This window comes from Saimiri boliviensis, chromosome 2 (genome assembly GCF_048565385.1).
Source record: "Saimiri boliviensis isolate mSaiBol1 chromosome 2, mSaiBol1.pri, whole genome shotgun sequence".
In the NCBI taxonomy this organism is placed as follows: domain Eukaryota; kingdom Metazoa; phylum Chordata; class Mammalia; order Primates; family Cebidae; genus Saimiri; species Saimiri boliviensis.
The window spans coordinates 205,442,406-205,455,924 of NC_133450.1; the positions used below are offsets into that span (position 1 = coordinate 205,442,406).

Sequence of the window (13,519 nt, forward strand, 5' to 3'; positions counted from 1 at the left end):
CCAAATCTGCTGATACTACCTTCCAAATAGTTGTCCGCTCTATCTCCTCCTTACTGTTGTGTTAATAATTACCATCTTTGCCTGATTTGTTTTCACAACCTCATATATTCTGCCTAATCCCTGCCCCCATGTCTCCAGAGAAATGTGATCAATCAAAGTCACCCATCTTATCTTATCCACCTCATTGCCCCTCTAAAAAGCCTCCATCCAGTAACACACCAAAGGAGTCTGGTGCCTCCTTGCCTTCTAAATACCAGCTTTCACTATGCTTTGCCCTTAGTGCCCCACAAGACAAAATGTTTCCACCTCCCGCTCCACATCAGTCATTTGGGGCTTTCTTGCCTTCCTTTGCTCAGGAATTCTTTGCCACCTACCATCCCATGCAGGTTTAGGTGTTCCTGGCATGTTCTTATGAAAGCCAGTCCTCATACTTAACCATTTTGTATCATTGTCATCTATGTATCAGCCAGGCTCTCACCTTCCTTCCTCACAATTAGAGTGTTTATTTCATATGCATGCATTTATTTATTTAGAGGCAGAGTCTTGCTCTGTTGCCCAGGCTGGAGTACAGTGGCATGATCTTGGCTCACTGCAACCTCCACCTCCTAGGAGGAGGTTCAAGCAGTTCTCCCTTGGCCTCAGAGTAGCTGGGATTACAGGTGCCTGCCACCATGCCTGGCTAATTTTCGTATTTTTTGTAGAGATGAGGTTTCACTGTTTTGGCCAGGCTGGTCTCGAAGTCCTGACTTCCGGTAATCTGCCTGCCTCAGCCCCCTAAAGTGCTGGGATTACAGGTGTGAGCCCCCACACCCGGCCTGTTTTTATTTATGTTTGAGTACCCAGCATTTCACATAGTTTCTGGATGATGGTAAAGATATAATAACATTTGATAAATGGGTTCCTTCGTAAATGTTTGCTAATTTCTTGACCAGTGTTAGGTGAAACTTTCCCCCTTTTTTTTTTTTGTAGATGGAATTATACAAATAAAGGAATAATGTGGTACTATAGAAATAAAACCAGTTTTGGCCGGGCGCGGTGGCTCAAGCCTGTAATCCCAGCACTTTGGGAGGCCGAGGTGGGTGGATCACGAGGTCAAGAGATCAAGACCATTCTGGTCAACATGGTGAAACCTCGTCTCTACTAAAAATTACCAAAAAAAAAAAAAAAAAAGAAAATTAGCTGGGCATGGTGGTGCGTGCCTGTAATCCCAGCTACTCAGGAGGCTGAGGCAGGAGAATTGCCTGAACCCAGGAGGCGGAGGTTGCGGTGAGCCGAGATCATGCCATTGCACTCCAGCCTGGGTAACAAGAGCGAAACTCTGTCTCAAGAAAAAAAAGAAATAAAACCAGTTACGAAACATGTATGCACGTTTATTTATTCCAAAAATATTTATTGAATTGCCAGGAGATGATCTAACAATGGAGTATGTAGAGTATTGAACAAAACAAATCCCTGCCTTCTTATAATTTACATAGGTCTATGTTTGTATTATCTACCTGTATGTATAGACCCATTTTAATCTAGTACATACATAATACGTATTATATATAGGCTTTAATTTCTAGAATGTTATTAGAGTTACAGAAAAATTGCAAAAATATTTCAGAGAGTTCTCATATGGCCCACACTGAGTTTCCCCTATTATTAACATCTTACATTTGTGTGGTATGTCTGTTGTAATTAATGAACCGATATTGACACATTATTATTAACTGAAGTCCATATTTTATTTGGACTTCCTTAGTTTTTAACCTAGGGTCCTTTTTCTGTCCATCTGTAATACCACGTTACATGTGGTCATCATGCCCCCTTAGGATTCTCTGAGCTGTGGCAGTTTTTCAGACTTCTTTGTTTTTGATGACCTGGATAATTTTAAGGCATATTGGTGAGGTATTCTAGAGAAGGTAAGATATCCTTCAGTTTGGGTTTGTATATTTTTCTCATGGGTTAACTGGGGATTTTGTGTTCTTAGGATTAAGGCCACAGAGGTAAAATACCATTCTTCATATCAATGGTACATGCTATCAACATGAATTATCACTGTTGATGCCTTGATCACTTGGCTGAGATAGTGTTTGCAGGCTTAAAAGTACTCTTTTTCCCTACCAAATTTACTTTTTGGGAGGAAGTCACTGTGTCCAGCCCACACTGAAGGGACCAGAAGTTAGGCTCCATTTTCTTGAGTAGGTAGTACTGACGTAAATTATTTATCATTATTCTGTAGAGTTGTCTGTTCTCTATTCATTATTTATATCAATATGAATTCTACTTTGGGTTAGAACCCATACTACTTTATTTTGTTGGTCAAATTGCTCTAGCTTTAACCGTTGGGAGCTCTTTGAACTGACTCCTGTGTCCCTTTGGTGTGCTCCCATCAGTTCATTTTCGGAACATTTTATTTTCTGGTATTATTAGGTACTCAAGTATCTACATTTGAAAATATAAATAATTTTGCCTCTGATTTTATGTAGAATTTGAAAATACTTTGATATGCTTATATGAATTTGGACTGTTGAACAGACTTACATTTTTTCAATATTGGATTGGTTTTATTTTTTGTGGTGATTTATATAGCTACTTCTCATAGGGGAAAATGTATATGGTTATAGATTTTCTCTGAATGAATATTATATTTATGACCACTGTTTTATACTTTCCATTTTTTAGAATATAACTTTCACTTTGCAAACTATGTTAGAGAATTTTTACATTTCTCTGGCTTTCAGAGACGTTTATGGTTGCCAGTAGCTGAACAGATATCATTATGCTGGAAGTGTTTCAGTGATTATATATGCTGAGTGGTAAGATTGCTTAGTCTAAAAAAAGGACTCCACAATATTTGGCTTTTGGTTGTAATTACCAGTCATGCTTGCCAGAAATTAAGTTTAGCTTTTAGAAGCCTAGAATTCTTAATATGTTTGTCTCTAACTAAATATTTCAGAGACTGTTATGAAACTGTCAGTAATTCCATTATATATTTTATGTTCAGCTTATTCTGAGTTACAGCTGATGAAATGTCATATAGCATGTGATTGTGCAACAACATAGAAAATGCTTAAGATAGCAAGATGGAAATAGTAATATTTAGTCTAATTACAATTTTGTTTAAAAGGAAACTAACTGTAATCCTAAGTACAAACAAAAGACGAGAGGGAAAAATACCACAACGTTAACAGAGAATATCTATGAGGTCACATGACATTGCTTTTCTGTTATTTTCCAATTAGAAATAAATTGGCTTCTGTTACTTTTTAATGAGGAAAATGGAGACTTTTTTTAAATTTTAGAAATAGGAGCTAAATTGTTTATTCCATTTTAGATGCTGAAGGTTAAAAGGTCTTTTGAAGAAATAGTCCGTAATTCACGTTGTTTTTCTCCACTGAAGAATTAATGAACTGGCTCCTATTTTGATAATTATAACCCTTTAAAGTCTACAAAATTGTTCATATACCTTACTTTGTATTTTTAAAAAAATCTGTATATGATGGATTTTCACTTTATCACATGAATGGACCAAAGTCCAAAGGTTAACACTCAGGTTGATGTATTGAAACCATAACTTCATTAATGTCTGATCAACTGGACAGAGTTAGAGACAGAGAACCCTAAAGTTCTTGGAGCAAAGCAGGTGCACTGGAACTGCTGCTGCCATGGCTGGGGTTGCTGTCAGACCTCATTTTGAGGGACAGCTTCACATTCCTCTCATAGAAGACTGATGACCTCAATAGATACCTTGGGGAGCCTGTTTGAATTAAAAATACCTAACACTGTCTAGCTGCTTCTAATTTTTTTTAGCTTCTGGTGGTGACGGGGAGGTGAATTGAGTTCACGATTCAGGCTTAGAAGTTGCAGAGTAGCTTTTGTAGGCTGTTGTCTGTGGGTGTCCTCTGGGTGGGTCATATATGGAAGATTATAATTTACAAAAGATATATTCCAGTCTTCAAGTAATTTGCAAGAGTAGCACAATTAAAGGGAGATACCTTTTAAATCTTTTAGTAAATCTTTTATTTTTTAAGAAAATAAATGACACTTTGATTCAGTTTAACATTTAGAGATACATTCAAAGGGACTTCTTTTTGTTCTTAAACCAGAGGAAAACTCTTTTTTACTAATATGGCCCTTATCCCTAGGGTAGTGGCCAGTGCCCTACCTCTTTCCTTTCTATCACTAGGAAATATCATTGCATGCAAGAGAATAGGGACTAGAGTGATCCTTTCCCTGTTTCCTGGAGGGAGTCTGTTTTAATAGAAGGTTCTGATGTATATATAACACAGTAGTGGGATTATCACAGCATTGATAGTCCAGCTCTGGAGTTAGGAGTACAACATCAAAAACTGGGCCAGCATTCAAGTTGTCTCATTTCATGGTGTTAGTGGGATTAGTTCTTCCAGTCTGTCAGTGTACTGCTGTGTGTGGTATAAGCTATTGTACCTTTCACCAGACTGCCCATGAATTCTTCACAATGGGATTTAGCAGTAGACTAAGATGATAATCAAAAACTGTACACAACTGTAATGCTTCTTTTCTTAATAATGGTCCTCAAATAGCCCTTGAAAATCAGTGCAACAAAACTTGGCCATCTGTTCACACACCTTTCAAAATTGAGAAATAATAATCTACCATATAATAAAACATTTTGATACGAATTTTAAATGTATATTTTGTTTTTTTTTCCAGATACCTGAATATTATAAAGTATTCAGGTAGTACAGCAAAAATGAAAGCCCTTCAATAATTTTACCTTCCTCCCCCCAAAGTTAAGTATTCCCTTTCAATTTATAAAATATGTGTGTATCTATGTATAACCTGCATTTCCACTCAATAGTATGTCATGCTATAGTTTCCACTTTCCACCATTTTAAGCAATGTGCCAATGAGTATTCTTACATATATAAAGATATAAAGTTCCTAATTTTTTTAAGGGATATATTAATCCGTTCTCATGCTGCTGTGAAGGAATACCTGGACCTGGGTAATTTATAAAGAAAAGAGGTTTAATTGACTCACAGTTTCCCATTGCTGGGGAGACCTCAGAAAACTTACAGTCATGGCAGAAGGTACCTTTTCACGGGGTAGAAGGAGATAGAATGAGTGCAGACGGGAAATACCAAACACGTATAAAACCAGCAGATCTTGTGAGACTCATTCATTATCATGAGAACAGCATGGGGGAAACAGCCCCCATGATCCAATTACCTCTTCCTGGTCCTGTCCTTGGTGGGGATTGTGGGGATTATGGGGATTACCATTCAAGCTGAGATTTTGGGTGGAGACATAGCCAAACTATATCAAGGGATGACTTCCTTAAAGAATTGCTGGGTCAATGAGTTTACATACTGAAAAATATGTGCAGGAGAGACAGCAGAACATGGCTGTTAAGTACAGAGACTTGGAGCCATTGGCTTGGGTTTGAAGCCTGGCTTTACCATTTCCTAGCTCTGTAACCTTAGGCAAGTTACTTAAACTCTTTGTGCCTTATTTCCTCATCTGTAAAGTAGGGAATAGCAGTAGTACCTGTGTCATGACATAGACCTTGGACTTGTGCCTAGTTCATAGTAAGAGATTATTATACATGTCTCAATATTACTGTAAAAAAGCTGCATATCCATGGGTATATCTTGTCATCAAAGGGGCCTAGTGTCTAGCAGAGGCATGTGAGACGTAAAGGACCAACAGTGGATGAGATGGCTTTCCACTCCTCACTTTTGCCCTCAGCGCTGATTATTATTCCACTTTTTAGTATTCTAGTCAGGCAAAAAATGATGTCAAGGTGTGTTAATTTGCATTTTAATGAGTAAGACTCTGTATTTTAAAATACTTTCTGTGAGCATTTGTTGACTTTTTTCCCTACTGTGAAACACTTGTTTGTATCTTTTGCCAATATTTATATTGGGATATTCATCTTTTTCTTTTTCTTTTTCTTTTTTTTTTTGAGAGAGTTTTGCTCTTGTTGCCTAGGTTGGAGTGTAGTGGCGTGATCTCAGCTCTCTGCAACCTCCCCCTTCCGGGTTCAATCAGTTCTTCTGCCTCAGCTTCCTGCATAGCTGGGATAACAGATGTCCACCACCACGCCTGGCTAATTTTTTATATTTTAGTAGAGATGGGGTTTCACCATTGTTGGCCAGGCTGGTCTCAAATTCCTGACCTCAGGTGATTTGCCCATCTCGGCCTCCCAAAGTGCTGGGATTACAGGTGTGAGCCACTGTGCCTGGCCAGTCTTTTTCTTACTGATTTATATTTTGCATTTTAAGGAGACAGCGTCTGGAAAGATTAAAATATTTTCCCAGGGTTGTTTTGTTTTGTTTGTGTCTTTTGACTTTATTGTGTGTTAATTTTTTTATTGACAAATAAAAATTGTATGTATTTATGGTATACAACATGATGTTTTGATACACGTATTTGTTTTAGAAAGAATAAATTAGGTAACATTTGTATTACACTTAATTTTTGTGGCTGGAACACTTAAAATCTCTAAGCAGTTTTCAAGTATGCAATATGTTAACTATAGTGACAATACTTACAATAGATCTCTTGAACTTGTTCCTCCTGTCTAACTGAAATTTTATGTCCTTTGACCAACGTCTCCCCAGTCATCCCACCACACAGCCTCTGGTAACCACTATTCCACTTTCTGCTTCTATGAGTTCAACTCTTTTAGATTCCACGTATAAGTGAGATCATGCAGTATTTGTCTTTTTGTGCCTGTCTTATTTTAACTAGCATAATGTTTACAAAATTCATTCATGTTGTCACAAATGATAGAATTTCCTTTTTTTTTAAGGCTTAATAGTAGTCCACTGTATAAATATACTATGTTTTCTTTATTCATTCATCTGTTGATGGACACTTAGTCTGCTTCCATATCTTGGCTGTTGTGGATAATGCTGCAGCGAACATGGGGGTGCAGTATCCTGACATACTGATTACATTTCCTTTGGATATATGCCCAGAAGTAGAATTGCTGGATCATATGGTAGTTCTGTTTTTAATATTTTTTTCATACTCTTTTCCGTAATGTCTATGCCAGTTTACATTTTCACCAACAGTGCACAAGGTTTTTTTTTCTTTTTTTTCCACAACCTAAACAACACTTGCTGTCTCCCCTTTTTGATGTAGCCTTTTTAATACGCGTGAGGTGATATCTCATTGTGGTTTTAATTTGCACTTTCCTGATGATTAGTGATGTTGAACACTTTTTTTCATCTACCTGTTGGCCATTTGTGACTTGGTTGTGATTTTTACTATTGAGAAATTGTCAACATTTTTTAAGTCAGTTCTGACTTTTACTTTTTTTTTTGAGTTGGATTGCTCTGTCCAGGCCGGAGTACAGTGGTTCGATCTCGGCCTCTGCAACCTCTGCCTCCCTAGTTCAAGCAATTCTCCTGCCTCAGCCTCCCAAGTACCTGGGACTATAGGCGCATTCCACCATGGCCAGCTAATTTTTTTTTTTTTTTTGTATTTTTAATAGAGACAGGGTTTCACCATGTTAGCCAGGATGGTCTTGATTTCTGACCTTGTGATCTGCCCTCGGTCTCTCAAAGTGCTGGGATTACAGGTGTGAGCCACCACACCTGGACAGTTCTGACTTTTTCTTCATGGCTCTGGTGGCTTGTGTCGTATTGTCTTATATAAGGAGAGAGGAATTTGTGAACATGATGAATATAATGGAATGTGATGAATGTAATGGAACGTGGCTCCCTTCGATTCTCATCTTCACTCTGTTAATTGACTCCTGGTTTCAATGAGTGGCTAATGTAACTGAAGCCCTGGCTGTCTTATTGTAAGTAAATATAAAAGAAACTGACACTGGACTTTCTTTCCCATGAACATTTTGGAGACCATGCCACATAACCAGGAAATTGTGGATCTTGGAATAAGCTCAGTTTCAATATTATATTTATTTTTAGAAACAGTGCAAGACCCTTTCTCAAATAAATAAATAAAACTTACATGGGTAAGCAAAGGGCCAAGAACAGTGCAGGCAATCTTGAAGAACAACAGAGTTAGAGGAGTTAGGATTTAGTCTATAGCAGGCTCACAGACTTTTTCAGTAAAAGACTGCTGAGCCTGCCATAGCAGGTATTTGGTGTCTGCTGACCAGATACCAGATATTTTAGACTTTGCAGGCTACATGGCTTGCAGGCTGTAATTTGCCGACCCCTGCTCTACAGGGTGTCCAAATTTCTTGTTAAGTTGCTTAATTAAAAAGGGATGTGCAGGCTGGGTGTGGTAGCCCATACCTATAATCTCAGCACTTTGGAAGGGCCAACGTGGGTGGATCACCTGAGGTTGGGAGTTCGAGACCAGGCCAACCAACATGGAGAAACCTTGTCTTTACTAAAAATACAAAAATTAGCTGGGTGAGGTGGCACTCGCCTGTAACCCCAGCTACTCAGGAGGCTGAGGCAGCAGAAACGCTTTAACCCAGGAGGCGGAGGTTGTAGTGAGCCAAGACTGTGCCATTGCACTCCAGCCTGGGCAACCAGAATGAAACTCTGTCTCAAAAACAAAAAAGAAAAAAAAGGGATGTACAAGGATGAATAAGTAGACCAGTACAACAGAGAGTCCAGAAACAGACCCACACATCTATGGTCTTGTTAATAAATGGTGCAAGTCAATTGGATATTGATATTGGAAAAAATAAATAAATGGATACTACCTGGGCATGGTGGTGCATGTCTGTCATCCCAGCTACTTAGGAGGATCGCTTGAGCCCAAGAGTTTGAGGCTCTAGTGAGCTATGATTGAGCCACTGCATTCTAGCCTGGGTAACAGAATGAGACCCTTTCTCCTGAAACAAAACAGAACAAAAACACCAATCTTATATCATACACTAAAATAAATTCCAAGTAGAATTTTAGATCCAAATGTTGAAGATAAAAAATAATAATAAAGATTTAAGAAGCTAAGATGCCTACCTTGGGAGTAGGAACAAATATCTCAAATAGGAACAAGAAACAATCATCATCAAGGAAAAATTTATAAATTGGACTGCTTTAATATTAGAGACTATTAAAAGTTGTCAGAAAGTGAAAAGCAAGAAGAGACAGAATGGGACAAGAGTCTATTTTTATTCATTTATTTATTTTTGAGACAGAGTCTTAATTTGTCACCCAGGCTGGAGTGTAGTGGTGCAGTCTTGGGTCACTGGAATTCTGCCTCCCAGGTTCAAGTGATTCTCCTGCTTCAGCCCTCCGAGTAGCTGGGACTACAGGCATGAGCCACCACACCTGACTAATTTTTGTATGTTTAGTAGAGACGGTTGGCCATGTCTGGCCATGTTGGCCAGCTGGTCTTGAACTCCTGAGCTCAGATGATCTGCCCACTTTGACCTCCCAAAATGCTGGGATTACAGGCATGAGCCACTGCACTGGGTCAGGACAAGATATTTCAACACATATAACTAATAAAACATTCATATCCAGAGTCTTTAAGGAGCTTCTATAAATCAGTAAGGCTAAGATAGACAAACAAATAGAAAATACACTCTCAAAAGATATCTACTTAACCAATATGATGCTTAACATTGTTAGTCATCCGGAAAATGAAAATTAAAACCTCGGTAGGATATTATTACTGTACAACTGCCAAAATAGCTAAAATTCAAGAGACTGATGATATACAGGGTTAACAAGGATATGAAGCAATGGGAGTGCTCTTACCTGCTGGTGGAAGTAAGAATTGGTGTAACCACTTAGGAAAATTCTTGGGCAGTATTTCAGTTATCTATCACTGTATCCAGGCCACTCTCAAAGTAGGGGAAATAATTGGCATCCTGTTTTCAGATAATTTTTAGAGCAGGGAAAATGAAACTATTATTTGAATGGAGAAATTTAGGAAAATTTTCACATTAACAAAAGGAAAAAAGTTGGAAAGAATGGCAGTTTGACTAGCTCAACACAAATACAGGGAAGTAAGAAGAGGAAATATACAATAATAAAAGTAAGGTGAAGGAATAAGATTGTTGTATCAATTATTAGACTGTGAGCAGACTGAATTTTCCCATTAAAAAGCGTACGTCAGGTTGCACGGGTGGCTCACACACCTATAATCCCAGCTCTCTGGGAGGCCAAGGCAGGAGGATGTCTTGAGCCCAGGAGTTCGAGACTAGCCTGGGCAACATAGGGAAACCCCATCTCTACAAAAAAAAAATCAGGCAGGAGTAGTGGCATGTGTCTATGGTTCCAGCTACTCTGAAGGCTGAGGTGGGAGGATTGCTTGAACCCAGGATGTTGAGGCTGCAGTGAGCCTTGGTCGTGCCACTGTACTCCAGCTTGGGTGACAAAGCAAGACCCTGTCTCAAAAAAAAAAAAAAAAGTGTGTCAGACTGAACTAAAGAATAATGTTTACAAGCAATTCTCTCAAAACAAGTAAGTGAAAATAAAGCAGAAATGAAAGAGCAAGAAAATATCAAAAAACAAAAATTTCCTTAAAGCAGAAAAGCATTAGACAAAGTGGACTTAAGATTAGAAGCACCAAATGAGATAAAGGCATTATGTACTGATAAGGGGCACAATTTATTATCACGTATGAACCAAATAGCATCAAATATCATATCAGGCAAAAAACAAAAGACAAAAATTATTGGTAATAAAAGGGAAACTTGGTAAAAGTTCAACTATTGTGAGGTATTTCAGTGTATCCTTACAGTATTGAATCTAGAGGAACTGAATAATCAATAATGATAATGGTAATATATTAATATACTATCTGAGATTTATTGGGTGCTTACTGTGCACCAGGCATTCTTCTAGGGGTTTTACAGTATTAAATCATAGATCCTCATAAGAAAGCTGTGAGACTCAACAAAAAGACATTTTTCCAGTAGGGATATACAGATGGTCAATAAGCAGCTAAAAAGATGTTCGACAGCATCAGTCGTTAGGGAAATGCAAATCAACACCACAATGAAGTACCACTTCACACCCACCGGGATGGCTGTAATAAAAAAGATGGACAATAACAAGTGTTGACGAGGATGTAGAGGAATTGGAACCCTCATACATTGCTAATATAAGTTTAAAATAATGCAGCTGCTTTGGAAAACAGTCTGGCATTTCCTGAGAAGGTTAAATGTTACCATATGCCACAGCAGTTCAACTCCTAGGTTTATAACTAAGAGTGTTGGAAACATTTGTTCACATAAAGACTTGTATGTGAATTCTCATAGTAGCATTATTGATAACAGACAAAAATTAGAAACAACCCAAATGTCCATCAGCTGATGAATGGATTGATGAAATGTGGTTTCTCCACACAATGGAATATTATTTGGACATAAAAGGGATATATGCCACCATATGGGTTAACCTTGAAAACATTATGCTAAATGAAAGAATCCAGTCATAAAGGACTCCACATTCCATTTTCATGAAATGAGTACCATAGACCAATCTATAGAGAATCAATATAGATGAGTGATTGTTAGGATTTAGAATGGGGTTGGAAGCGGTTAATTAGATGTAAATGCTAATGGATAGGAGGTTTCTCTTTAGGGTTATGAAGATATGCTGAAATTGATTGTAATTCTAAAGTCAGATTTGCACAGCCTGTGAATTTATTAAAAAGTGTTGAATTGGACTTAAATATATTTATTTTGGGGGTGGGGGTGGATGGAGTCTCGCTCTGTCCCCTGGGCTCGAGTGCAGTGGCACGAACTCAGCTCACTATAACCTCTGCCTTCAGGATTCAAGTGATTCTCCTACCTCAGCCTCCTGAGTAGCTGGGATTACAGGCATGCGCCACCACACCTGGCTAATTTTTGTATTTTTAGTAGAAATGGGGTTTCACCACGTTGGCCAGGCTGATCTTGAACTCCTGATCTCAAATGATCCACCCACCTTGGCCTCCCAAAGTGCTAGGATTGCAGGCCTGAGCCACCATGCTGGGCAGTAAATAGATATATTTATGATATGTGAAATAGGTTTTAATGAAGTTGTTATTGAAAACAAATTACAATTATGTTAGTCGTCTTTAAAGGAGCTCTCAAAGGTACATTTGAATAAGGAAAGCAAGATGTATTATTTTGTAAAATAGTGACATTATATGAGCATGGAATAAATATGGAAGGTTATATAATAGATTGCCAGTTTGGGTTACCCAGATAGGAGGGTGCTGATACAGGGAAAGAGGGATTTGAGGGGAAGGAAGTAGCAGTGAAATTTAGGAAAAGAAAACAACCTGTGTTTAAATAGAAGCCCATGATGTGTCATATCTGTAATTTACTTTCATATGGTTCAGCAAGACAGCACGTATGCATATACAAGTACATATATACACATATGTATACACACATATAGATAGATAAAGCAGACATGGCCAAATGCTAACAATTATTGACTCTATGCGGGCGTTATATGGACAGTTATTTTACCAGTCTGTCAACTTTTATCTGTGTTTGATAGTAGTAAAAAATTGGTGGGGGATGGCTCCATCAGAATGTTTTCTGTGATCACATTATTGTAATATTTAAAAGTATTTACATATTAAAAATTTTTAGTCACAAAAATGCCTTAAGCATTTCAAAATTATGAAATTATTTTTCTAGTCCTTTTGGTTTTTAAGTTAAATTTCTTTTCTTCTTCTTTTTTTTTTTTTTAATAAAGATGGGGTTTCACCATGTTGGTCAGGCTGGTCTTGAACTCCCGACCTCAGATGATCCGCTTACCTTGGCCTCCAGAGTGCTTGGATTACAGGTGTGAGCCACTACACCCGGCTGTGTTTAAGTTAAATTTCTAAGCTGTTTGGAATTTTTTTTTTTTTTTTTTTTTTTTTTTTGAGACACGGTGTCATTCTGTCACCCAGGCTGGAAGTACAATGGCATGATCATGGCTCACTGCAGCCTTGAATTCCCAGGCTTAGGTGATTCTTTTCATCTCAGCCTCCCAAGTAGCTGGGGCTATAGGCCACCACCACCACCTGGATAACATTTTTTTTTTTTTTTTTTGTATTTTTTTGTAGAGACAGGGTTAATTGTGTTGCTCAGGCTGGTCTTGAACTCCTGGGCTCAAACAAGTGACCTACTCCTACCTCCCTAGGTACTGGGATTACAGATGTGAGCCACCAAAGCTGGCCTGGAGTTTTATAATCTATGTTTATTAATTTTGATGTGGTTTCATTTCAATCCATTACTTTTTTTCTAGGTAAACAGTGGTATCAGTTGGAGATAATGCTGGTTTTATGATTCCTTTCCAATATTTTTGCCTTATTGCATAGGCTAGCACATCTGGAACAATTTTGGATGATGATGAGAGTAAGCATTCTTATTTAAATTTTTTAATGGCAGTCTCTTGTTTCGGTTTCAAAGTTTTTTGTTTTCGATAAATATTATTGATAGGGTTAAGTACATTTTTGTCCAACATTGAAATAGTTGAATGAAACAAAGTACTCAAATCAGAGAATTAAATGGGAAAAAAAGGTGATGAAAAGCAATCCTAAAAAGTGGAGCAAAAATAATACCCAAAGGTAGAGGTTGATAATGAGCTCACCAGACTGGTAGAAGTTCTTAAATTCAGGCAAA

General features: G+C 37.9%; 2 protein-coding genes across 5 annotated transcripts in view; both read left to right on the forward strand.

Moving 5' to 3' along the window:
- The window catches only part of KIAA1958 (KIAA1958 ortholog), a 213,834-nt gene that overhangs the window by 38,407 nt on the left and 161,908 nt on the right, over positions 1–13,519 (forward strand). The gene's annotated exons all lie outside the window — the stretch shown is intronic.
- Positions 78–13,519, forward strand: part of LOC120366364 (small ribosomal subunit protein eS27-like) — a 31,271-nt gene continuing 17,829 nt past the window's right edge. Inside the window, exon 1 of the mRNA XM_074395185.1 lies at positions 78–13,519. This exon is cut by the window's right edge and continues 17,829 nt beyond it. The gene's annotated coding sequence lies outside the window, so the exon portion shown is untranslated.